The sequence below is a fragment of the Dreissena polymorpha genome, chromosome 7 (assembly GCF_020536995.1).
Source record: "Dreissena polymorpha isolate Duluth1 chromosome 7, UMN_Dpol_1.0, whole genome shotgun sequence".
In the NCBI taxonomy this organism is placed as follows: domain Eukaryota; kingdom Metazoa; phylum Mollusca; class Bivalvia; order Myida; family Dreissenidae; genus Dreissena; species Dreissena polymorpha.
In genome coordinates this window covers 50,794,847-50,807,597 of record NC_068361.1, presented here as the reverse complement: position 1 = coordinate 50,807,597, position 12,751 = coordinate 50,794,847, and the positions used below count along the sequence as shown (strand labels likewise).

Below are 12,751 nucleotides of genomic sequence, written 5' to 3'. Positions count from 1 at the left end.
CAGATTTGACATGTTTTGAAGTTTGTCATTAGATGCTTTATATTGATGAATGTAAACATTGGATTTTTAACGCTCCAGAAAAAAAATCAAAAATAAAATTTAAAAATGGAAAAAAGTAGCCCGTACAAGGGCTCGAACCAGTGACCCCCGGAATCCTGGAGTAAAAAACGCTTTAGCCTAATGAGCTATCCTGCCAAGCATACATGAGAGGTGTATTCTATACCTGATATAAGCAATCTTCGTAGTTTCACAAATTTAAACGATAACAACAGAACTCTCCAAATTATTCAATCGTTTCGCGTTGCAACGCTCTATAATTTTTAGGTTTTTAAATCGTGAAAAGATGCATATAATGGCTATATTAGACCATGGTTAATGTTCAGTAATACTGATTCCTCACAAATATCATAACTAAAACGAAAATTTGCGAATCTGAAACAACTATTTTCAATTTTGTCAATTTACCAAACCGTGAAAAGATCCCTTTAACTATGACATGGAAAGACAACCACTGTCCGTTGCAGCAGACTACACATTCTACTAGCGTCTGCTAGGAAAGATAACCACCACATTTGCCTGTTTATAGTCCACCACTCACTGGTGCACTGCAGTTGGTGTATATGAGTAATAGAGTTTAACAGCTTGTAAGACGATATTGGCCAGTCTAGTGTTTATCATTGAAAATCTGCACATACTGGCTGCTTTCAGAGAAAACAGGGCTTAATGCATGTCAAATAAGATAAGCCTGTGCATACTGATAAGCTTGTGCAATGCAAACACGCTAAACAAGGACGACATGTCTTATTTTATAATGTTTAAAGGGTCTCTTGTACTGGGATGACAATTTATGCATAAGCATTTAGCCCTGTTTTCCCAAAACGAAGCTAAAAATTTATTTTTTATTAATGATTTAAAAAAAAAACATCTGAACCTGTGCTTTAAGACACACTCTTTATAATTTTGAATGGATTGTGTCCATTCAAAACTTGCAATATAAAAAGCTATAACATAATTTTTTAAACTGAGTTGCGTCTAAACTTATACAACAACGAACACCTACAGTGACGTCAGCGCTTTGATAAATTCCTGCAACCATTTATTCGCCACACGAACACTAACTAAAAATACGAATGCTTCAGTTATAGGCTACTATTCCATCTGTCCGCAACCGCATATCCGCATCCGCAAAAAATAAAACAAGTAGAAATGCACTGCACTTATTCCATTCATCCGTATCCGCACGCGAATAGGCGTCCGCAATAGAACGCTCAAGTGAGCATTCTTGGGCTACTATTCCATCTATCTGTAAATGTATCCGTATCCGCAAAATATACGGACGCTATATTCCATTTATCCGCATACGTCGAACGTATCTTTATTTTTGTATATGGATAAAACTAAAAATTATAATTATTGAGATAATTATAATGAAGGACAAGCTGCTAAGCGTGAATTTAAGTAGATATAAGGTACAAATCATCGTTCTGTCCGTAAAAGGATACAAATGGTAAATACCTGAAACATCTTTTAGTGCCTTGGCTATGATTTTCCATACATTTAAACTTTAAAGTATAATCAGAGTCACGATATGCAGAACTGCGTTGGATGTATAATTCCGGGTATTTTTTCACGAATTCGAGAGATTTTCAGTTTATTTTTTAGATGACAGCTACTCTCATCGTGCTAAATGCCGTCCGTATCTCGTCCGCATCCGTTTGCGGATAAATGGAATATAGCGTCCGTATAACGATTTTGCGGATACTGACGCGGATACGGATGCGGATGCGGATTGGTGGAATACTAGCCTTATTTTAGGAAAATATGTACGAAATATCTTCGTCACAATCGGCTCGGGCGCTTATTTGTCTTTGCTGCATATTACTGATTAACAGCACTAAATGACAATTCTATACTTTATAAGCCGTACGGCTAGACAATCTCAATAGGAAAGGCTATAATACGTACAGCGCCGTAAGGCTAGCCTATTGTCTAGCCGTACGGGGCCGTACGGTTAGCCTCTTGTCTAGCCGTACGGGACTGTACGACTAGCCACTGCCTTTAGTTATTGGAGGTTCTTATGTATTATACCCAGTCGCAAGTGGTATAGGCTATACTCAAATCTTTTCGTCCGTCTGTTATTGGATACTGTGATGGGTTATGTATCACATTCAATGTTGTTTTTTTTTGTTTATAAGACAAAATCAGATTTTTTTTTCAAAATACCTTCCTTTTAACTAATTTGAAAGCATTTTTACAGGTCCATTCTTGCGAAGCAATAATGCAAGTTAAAGAACTGGTTTTACAAGTCCCTATTCGATATTTATGACATAACTATGACTAAAATCTTCAGAATAGTTCAAAGCACGAAATGAATATCTTTCTGTTGGACATGAGGAAGTGGACCGAATATCGATGACTGGATCATTTTCCACGAAGGCACATAAAACTACAGTAATGTTCCGCTACTTTCAGCTTGGTCTTAATAGCATGTCGGACTTCATAATTAACAGGGTATTTTGTTCTTTATTCAATACTTTGGGACCATGCAATCTTGAAAAATTGCAATTTACAGTGTTCAATGTGGTCTTAATAGCGGTACTCTTCTTGTACTAGGAATCGCTGCGTGTTTTAGTCATTATCTTTGAAATCCTTTTCGAAGCTATCATAAAAAACATTTATACTCGTGTCACGCCAGAGTGACATCACGTCAGGTTTAAACACAATAAGTAAATACATATTGTTATAACGTTTAAATATTCGTTTGACTTCTATTTTTCATTTCAATTTAATAATCCTATAAATGTTTTGTTTTTGGTTGTCATATCTATTTACCATTAACGATCCGCAACTGTTTTACCTTTACGTATCTTTGCAATGAAACTGTTATAGCGACAACTGTTTCATTATAGCTGCTTGCATCACACGGACACCACTGTTATATAATTCAATGATTTCTACAAGGATGATTCTATCCTACATTATCTCAATTGTTTAACCAAGGACATTGTGCTTTTAAAAGTTCCGGCGACTACAAAATCACGCAACAGGAGAAAATAACACGATACGTAGTCAAATAATGCAAAAATTCAAAAAAATATTAAAATAACATTAAACACATATTTAGTTCACCATTGTGTCATTCCCTCTGTAAAATGAATTCGACTCAAAATGTTATTAAATGTATAATGCAAGGAAACCATGCAGAGCGATTCATGCATAGGCCACACAAATACAAACACATCTGATCGTGAGGATTTAATATATAAAGTTTGAGGTCGAGAAGATCTTAACCACAATTCTAATGCGAGTGTCGCAAGATATAACTATGCTCAAGGCCAACTCATTTTTTAGCAAACAATGTTTCGTATTTCAAGTGACACTATCTCAGGGACCCGGTATGTCGGTATCAAGTATCACAGAGTATACATATATAAAAAAATAATTGGGTCATGGGGACCCAGATACGAGGTTTAAAGTAAAAAAATGTATATGTTATTTGTCTGCAGAAATAACTAGATATATTAAGTTTCGAGTTATATATAGGTTGTTGAAGGTAATTCGCATAAAACACGCTATTTTTCAGTTGGATACTAGCATGGGAAAGGGAAGTACCCAACACTCCGGAAATATATCACAGACCCTATAGTTAACCCAGTATGAGTATATATATATATATATATATATATATATATATATATATATATATATATATATATATATATATATATATAGTTATATAAGTAAAATGTAATAATCCAGATTGTGAATATTATATAATAAAAGTAAAAACACGTGTCTGGGATTTTAAATATATATTGATTTAGCCAACGCGTTTCGCATAGCTCATCAGGGCATAATACAATATATTACAACGTCAAAATGTCATGGACATAACGTCATATCAATTATGACGTCATAACGTCAATAAATATTAAATGAAATTTAATTTGGGTTTAAATACATGTATAAAATGTTGTTCTTTTGCTAACCTAGCTGAAATATTGTTTTAAAATAGCTTATAAAATGGAAATATTTTAAATTTTGGTTCATTATGTGAACATTCATCTAAATGTTTACTTAAAGGCATCTGTCTTGTTGAGGGGTCTCACATTTGTTGTTCATGGACAGATCGCCTATGTCTAAGTTTATCGCCAGTTTGGCCTATATAATATTGTTTGCATCCATTGCATACTAATACATAAATCACATTTTGTATATCACATTAAGTAAACATTTAGATGAATGTTCACACTTGGGCACCTCTATAATTTGGTTGGGACTTTTGAACTACACCCTTTTGGCATGTTTGTAATTTATGACGTGCGCAACTAAACATTATTGCTTCTTCAGGGATGAGACTTGACAAACGAAATTTAGTTTAAATTAGTTCGCACTATTCTGTGTTTCGAAACGAGATTGGCCACATTTAACTACAGTTAAATATTTCTCTGAGATTTAAGGCTTAAATATGATATGACGTTATGCTACACTGCTTTGAAATGTGTTAATGATTGAACAATTACAGGTGCCACCATCTGATAAAGTATGTTGTCCAGTTCAGATACTATTTAAGACGGTTCGGTGGTCGTGTTTCGAATTATTCCAGAATTGTGCCCCGAATTGATGATACGTTGCCTTACGTTTATCAAGAATCGATTTGCTCCGTTACGATACGTTTCGATTATGAGTGCGATATATTTGTCTTTAAATATATTGTATTAACGATAAGAGCCACGACTGGAATAGAATTATATAATCATAACATGATTGATTGTCCGTTTCATGTAATCTAAGATCGCAAAAGATCAAAGCAGAAACGTACGTTTTGTTTTGCACGAGATCGACTGCGATCACCAAAACGATTAGAAAACATTTGTCGCGCGATGATACGATGACCCCGATTAACAAATGCTTGCAGTTGATCGTTTTATTCCTTTTTTGAACAGTTGAAATTTCCGCGATGAATACGATTGACAAGATTGACTTCATAGATGACAAAACCCGATGCGATCAGGGAAGATCAGTCAACGATATTTTCCCACGACATAAGTGATATTTCGAGACAATATTGCAATGTGGATGTATCATTGTCTTGTGGCGACATGTAAAGTTCTAATGGAATTGCACGGAAAGGATATTTAATCTAGAATACATACTTTATGGTATCAATCCATTGGTAAAAAAAAACAAAAATCAAGTATCATTTCAAAGAACATTTCCAGTGTGTAATTTTATAAATATAATTCTTAAAATCGTGGTAGAATTGGACAGACATAGTTTGGCTAATAACACATGTCGGACGCTACTAACCGTGAAGTAGAAAAGATCTCTTGTTGCAAAATCATTACAGCACACATTCCTTAAGAGAGCCTATTTTGAATGGTCTTTATGGTCAATTATTTTGATTTATTATTAATCAAATTAATCAACTATCAAAACGTATTTAAAGCAGAAATAATTTCCCATGAACAAATAACACAATTGTAAACATTTATATGCCGATTAACTTGTGTATTGACCTTGCGTTGATACCAAAACATTGGCAAGTAAACTGAATGCCAATGTATATCGTGTGTTATTTTATCCTTTCCTAGGTTCACGCAGAATGCATCGCATCGAAAGGGATATCAAGTTATGACTCTACGTGCCGAGATCTTCGTTGGGATCCAGCCCTGCCGAATTGCGATGGAGGAAACCAACAAATTTCAAATAAACAAGGTATCATTCCCAAAGGATGTCCATGACGTTGAAACTTGACATACTGCAGAACTGCGAAAACATGCTTAACTTATACCATATTTCAATATGCTTTAAATTTCTTTCATAATATTCTCTGATGACGCTTATATATAAGGAGAAAGGTGTGTGAACAACCAGATACACAGACATACAAACAGACATACATATTCCCATTTGAGACTTCGGCGTGTGCGCCTAGCTACGGTGCAGAACGAGACATACATACTATGAAATCCCCATCCACACAAAAGGATGGTTCATTCACAGTTATATATCTCGCACTTACTCCGCAACACATCTCGACGTGGGAACATTTTTTACATACACAGAATGTACAATGATACATACATAGACACTTATTTACAAACATGAAACCATAGTTGTGTTAGGGCAAGATCCGATAAGGATTCTAAACAACCCTCACACTATGTTAAAGACACCGCGGAGACACAGTATAGTACACCACGCAGTTAAATAACCTAATATGATTAGACAGATGTTTCATTTGTTTACAAAATAAAAAGTTCACCCATGTTTTATGATCTGTTTCATTTTTGTAAATATAGCTGACATAAAACATGCAATTGTTCACTTTTTCCTTATTATATGTGTATCAATCAATGCTGTTTAAGGCTGTGACCACAGTTGATATGATACACGGGATTTCTTGTTAGCTAAATAAAAACAATTACAGGCACCCGATTTAAGCGTCGCGGGCACTTCTCCAACACTAATTGCGTGTATTTCAGCAACAATAATGATCGCCTCAGTGGTAACTTCGGTGGCGTTACTCGGTGCAGTCATTGCTCTAGCTATTTAATGCTGTAAACTTAAAAGGTACGATATAAATACATTTTCGCAAACCTTCCAAGGAACTATTAAACACATACTTCATATGCCTTTAAAGTTTAAAATCTTACTTATTGAAACTCTATTAAATAAGACAATCATATTTAACAACATTGTGCAATTATTTGTAATTGTGGTTTTCAAAAATATAATTACTATGTTATTAATAATGTCTTGTGTATTAAACAAAGAATATGTTTAGTTTTTATTTATGTCGAGATGCATTGAAAACATGACGGAAATTAATATAAACGTTAAAATAACGTATATGATTTACTTGAATACACACTATTCGAACGTTTAAGGTTTTGTTGAACAATATACTTCACCTTGCATGCACATTATCTGGTAAACCATTTGTATTTTAAGAAAATACAAAAATACCTATAAATAAACAAAATAAAAATAATGATATCGTGATTTGTCCTTTGCTTATAGCAAAGAATTTGGCGTTACGCGAAAAAAATGCCAATGCGCATGTCTTTCGAATGAGTTGATGAGTTACAAATGACGTATTATAGATTGCTAATAAGGAGCGTTTGACCAGCGCATTTGTCTATTTTTTTCCGTAAGTTAAGTGTGCGTGCAGTTAGCGTTACTTTGCGTTTTCACAGACTGCTTATCAATGTTAGTGAATAAAGCTGAGCATGAACAAAATGGTTCAGCATCTTACCACGAAATTTGGCCCAAACGCATACCATATCACACAAACGTGCTTGAAATGTATGCAAACTAGCATGTAAGCGAGCACGAATTGCTGCGTGGTTGTTCGTGTGATGACATTATCTAGATCTGTAAGCAATAGTAAGGTCTACATACACGCATACTTGAACTTAGTACTCAGTATAAAGTCCTTAATACTTGAACTTAGTACTCAGTATAGAGTCCTTAATACTTGAACTTAGTACTCAGTATAGAGTCCTTAATACTTGAACTTAGTACTCAGTATAGAGTCCTTAAGACATCTCTTCGATGTCATTATTTCGTTATTTTGGAAGTATATCTTTATGTTAAATAAGTTATATCGCATACGAAACATGTTGGTTTTAAATGTAAATGTTATCTTGTTTTGTTTTTCATAAACGTTAGAAAGCAAACAGAGAAACCGACAGATACAAACTATTTCACAACAACCGAGGTGTTAAAGGGCCAATCAAATTACGACATGTTTGACACATACACAGTCACAGGGCAGGGCAGTGGAACGAACCGTTAACGATGCTTCGAACACAAACGAAGTTTCATCAAAAGCACGGTTAACTAATCAATCCGTTTAAATTTCGTCTTAAAACCTTATTTGATGCGAGTACAACAAAGATAAATGTAAGCACGTATGCTATAAAATGGCTAAGTTTGAAAATAAAATTGAATTCCAATTGTTAAAAATAAAAATGATAACACGACATCATCCCTCGAAACTTTGTTGTTACTTTCATTAAATGTTTTACATTTAGAAACATATTTTTATTTGATGTGTGGTCAAAAACTTCTGAGGGTTGCAGAAAGAGTTTGTCATTTATCTAAGATAATGGTTTATGTTTTTGCATGATTTGTGTATAATCAGCCTTTGAACTTAAACACAATTGATCGAGGTGTGGTTATTGGCAGCTGTTTTAAACAATAATGACCTAATGGAAAAACCAACATCGGATGGTATTCGAATGGAAAAATCATAGGACTCGCGCTCATTGCGGTTGTAGACGTGTTTTTGTTGTCGAGTAAGATTAATTGTATTATGTGACTTAATTCGTATCTTCTGATGTCTCTAAAAGGATATGTGCAATTAATGGTAGTAGATTGTGCCCGTTGATATCGTAATTATGATGTTCTTTTCGACACCTTATTCACCTGTTTGTCAAAGGTATTTATTTCTATATATAGCATACATTTATGAAACTAGTCTAATTCCGTCCTTTGATAATCAATAACAAGTGTTTACTTATGTTGTATATTTCGCGTTTTCCTCGCATTCATGCAGCTTGACCGTTACGAATCTATACTTGCCAGAATATTAAGCGTCGAAATGAATAGCAATTATACTCCCATACAAGGGAAACGAATGGATATTAACTGCTGCTTTGGTGCTCTAATTGACAAATGTTTTTCATTTTCCACTTGAGGCACGTTCTGATGACATTTTCTCTTTAAATTGTTTATTTGTGAATACATAACCTAATACCTGCTTAGTTAATTTCAGTACAATTGTGTTAATTTTATTTTCAATATGTTCATGATTTATTTGAAATCCGACTTACAATTATTAAAATGTGTTATGTAAAGATCAGTGTGCACAAACACATACGAAAAAAAACTGTAACATTTGGAAAAAGTGACGATCAGCTCATGAAATTGCTTTTCAAATGGTTTCACAGAACACGCGCTCCTTTTCTGTTTAAGTGAAAAAGTTGTTGACGTGGCGGTTAGTGACCTTCACCAGAGTGTTAATCACGCTGATATAATGTTGTATGCATTTCTAATTTGAACCGGTCTTGTAACAATATTGAACATTGTTGACACAACGGCAATTGTATAGGTATGATCAATATCACTTTGCCAATTAACATAAATGGTGATTTCGAGCAGCTGTTTAAACTTGTTGAATACATGATAAATTACAAATAGATGATACATTCATCTTGGTATGTGTTCATAGCAATGCTTTAAGCCCAAGTCTTACCCGGTGGCCTCCAGGCAGAGCGCCAGTTTACCGATGTTCCGTAGCTATACCGGGACTCTGTCGGCATTCACCGGGGCTCCACCTGGGCACCACCGGCGACAACCGGGGCGTTGCCATAGCTCTGCCGGGGTCACACTATTTCCCGGTGCCGCCACGGTTGAAACCGTTCAACAACCCGGCAGATTCCTGGTCAACCCCGGACTAGCAACGATTTATTCCGGTGAAGCCCTAACAGAGCCCCGGTTGTCGCCGGTAATGCCCAGGTGGAGGCCCGATGAAAGCCGACAGCGTCCCGGCAGAGCCCCGGTCTACCGTAACTCCGCCGGCACTCACCGGTGCTACACCGGCATCAGAACCCGACAGAGCTACGGCAACGCCCCGGGTAAATCGCGGTCGGTGCCGATAATGCAAAGGCGGAGCCCCGGTGAATGCCGGTGGCCTCCCGGCAGAGCGCCAGTTTACCGATGTACCATAGCTATACCAGGACTTTGTCGGCATTCAACGGGGATCCACCTGGGCACCACCGGCGACAACCGGGGCGTTGCCATAGCTCTGTCGGGGTCTTTATAGGCGCCGGTGAAGCTACGGTGCCATCCCGGTTGTATCAGGTGCCGCGCCGGTCGTTGCCGGTCCTTTCCGGTGACTCCCGGTTCAGGCCGGAGGTATTAGACATTTTAATACTTACCCGGTGGAGCCCCGGTTGTCCCCGGTCGTCTCCGGTTCATCCCGGTCGTCCCCGGTGGAGCCCCGGTTCATCCCGGTAGAGCCCCGGTTCATCCCGGTAGATCCCGATTCACGCACCGGTGCTCCACTGGCATCATAGTGAGACTAGGCATTTATTCCGTATGAAAAGCTTACCTGTGTATGTATTAAGATTGAGTTAGTATCATTTGAATAAATATCATGTTCGTTTTGGCCAGAGTTTAACGTTTTTTAAAAATATAGAAGAATCAACGAATTGCTTTGCAAAGATTGTCTGCTACAATGACAAATGCAAATATGTTTTTCTATCTAAAATAAAAAACTAAGTCAGGCAACATTTAACGGTAGTTCAGCTGCTAAACAAAAGAAGCGTCCAACCAAAAATAACTTGACATGTTATCTAACATATAAAGGTACTCATGTCATGGATAACTTACATATTCTCACGCAAGGACAGCAGTGATATACCCTTGGTGTTGCAATAAGACACTGCTTATGCATTAACCTTTTGACACGATATGGGCAGAATTATATGCCTTTATACATTTACAGTAACACGTGTGTCAATGTTTTCCTTGAAATTATTAATGTAATACTATGTGGTTATTGTCTTTTTCAAAACCATTAACAATATGTGAATACGATAACTTCATTAAAAATGCACTAACAACGAAATACATCCATTTCTTATTTATGTAACATTCTGGGTTAAATTTATGTAGCTCATGAAGGTAAACCGATCATTATGTACATATATACAACCACATGACATATGAAACATACAATTATGGTCCGAATGTATAAGAAAGAAGTGGCTTGTTACAAAAGCTGATTATAACGACGTAATGTTTTCAGATGCAACACATGTACATAATGGCAACACCCAGTCTTCAAAATGTAATGTGTGTCAAAATAAAATTAAACATAAGCCGTAAAGTGAATTATAATTCGTATCTGTAATCTCATTCAAATCCTAACAAAGAATTCCTCTACGAAGTAAAACCACACGTTATTTAATCACAACGAAACGTAATACGGCAACGAAAAACGGCTATGCACGATTTCGATGTTATAGCGAAATAGCGGGCCATAAGGTTTAAGACAACATTCTTATATAACCTATTCAAATGAGTGTTTAAGCGTTTTCCTATTTTCAACGCATCTGAATATATTGTTCTTATTAGGCATGACGCTTATATTAAATGCATGATAATTGGAATTGTACATGCTGAATATGGAATTTGGAGTTCCAGAATATCAATTATCTAAAGAGATAATCTAGCATCATCGGCGAAAATGCATTTAAGGGATATTTGATGCAGTTGTTAAGGAAACGTTTTAGAATAATCGTTTATAAACTTGTTTTGGTTAAAATACAGTTCAATCAGTACTATGCCGACTGATGCAGATAAATGATAAAAACTTTGAAATTTACACGTGTTTTGTTTAATCATATCACTGTCTAATCTTAGGCTTTACATCACTTGTTAAAACGACGAGTTTATAGATTGTTGCCATACGCTTGAATCAAATGTTAAATCATCCCACATGTTTTCAGTTAGTGCATATGCGCATAAATATGCTATAATACATCGGATTGGGACAGTTACACAATTCGTTAGATCTCTCCCCAGCTATAAAATTCAAAAATTGAAAAATGCATCGTGCATTATTGTATTGTTCATTTCAATACTCTAACAGGTAAAATAATTTGATATATGGAGGATGCTAGTATTATGCTCGATACAGATACGTTTAATAAGATATGCCAATAAACCTGAATTAGTTACCTAGGCGTGTGTTTTTGGTTTTGCATTTTCCTATAAATTTCCGTATGGAGGCTTATATTGTGCATAATGCAAGCATTGAAATTTAACGTATGCATTACAAAAATGGCATATATTACACGTCATACTTAAAAGGTGATTCTTTTTGCTTTCTAGTTGACGAACGACATGAGCAATGTTTACGTTACATGTATCTTATTTCAATCAAACACGTGTAAAAGTTCAATCAAACACGTGTAAAACCGTAAGGTATCTAATGAAGGCGAATATGAGTCAACTTGATGGACCGGTTTATCGTTTTCAAAGGAATGCCAATTATGTGTCAAGAGTTTAATGTTAAAATAACTAAAATCAAATTTGACCCTACCTCCACAATATGGGATATTGCCATTATTTGTATTGAATTAAGCGTTGAATGTGTCGATGTGTAGAACCGAAAGAAACATAGGTGATTTCTGTTTTTCACATTGTGTTTGCATATAGTGCGCTACATACCTTGTGCACATATACTCAATATCTACCGCGATCTTTTCAAATTGTATTTGTGTGTCTCGATACTTAAAGAACCTGTTTACAAACATATTTTGACCTAACCATCCAAACGACCTGAGGGTAACGGGGTCGAGATGGGGATTGGGTGTGAGTGCTGATTTGGGAAGAGGGAGGTAAACTTGATTTTTTTAATCAAATTAATCAACGATATCGCTGCAAGTGGTTTGTCTCAATATAGTTGTCATCTGTATTTAATGAAGATGATATTCACAGTTGGCATAAGACCATACTATTAAATGGGATCGTTGATGGTAAAATCACCAGGTGGTATTGCTCTCTTTTTAAATATCGTATGTGAACATATTGTGATTATCTATTTGATATCATTTACTATTTATCAACCAGCTTTAAGGGTTTGTCAGTTGCTTGCGTAAATAAGAACACACTTGAATATATTCAGGGGAAAAAACCATTCCCGAAAGATACATCGATTAATATTAATATG

The 12,751-nt window shown here is 35.8% G+C and overlaps 1 long non-coding RNA gene across 1 annotated transcript; it reads left to right on the top strand.

Annotated features, from left to right (window-relative positions):
* The first annotated feature begins 4,963 nt into the window (after nt 1-4,963).
* LOC127838787 (uncharacterized) lies at nt 4,964-9,226 on the top strand. Its single transcript, XR_008029960.1, has 3 exons — nt 4,964-5,718; nt 6,489-6,576; nt 7,678-9,226. It is a non-coding gene; the product is annotated as an uncharacterized LOC127838787 (long non-coding RNA).
* Nucleotides 9,227-12,751: the final 3,525 nt, after the last annotated feature.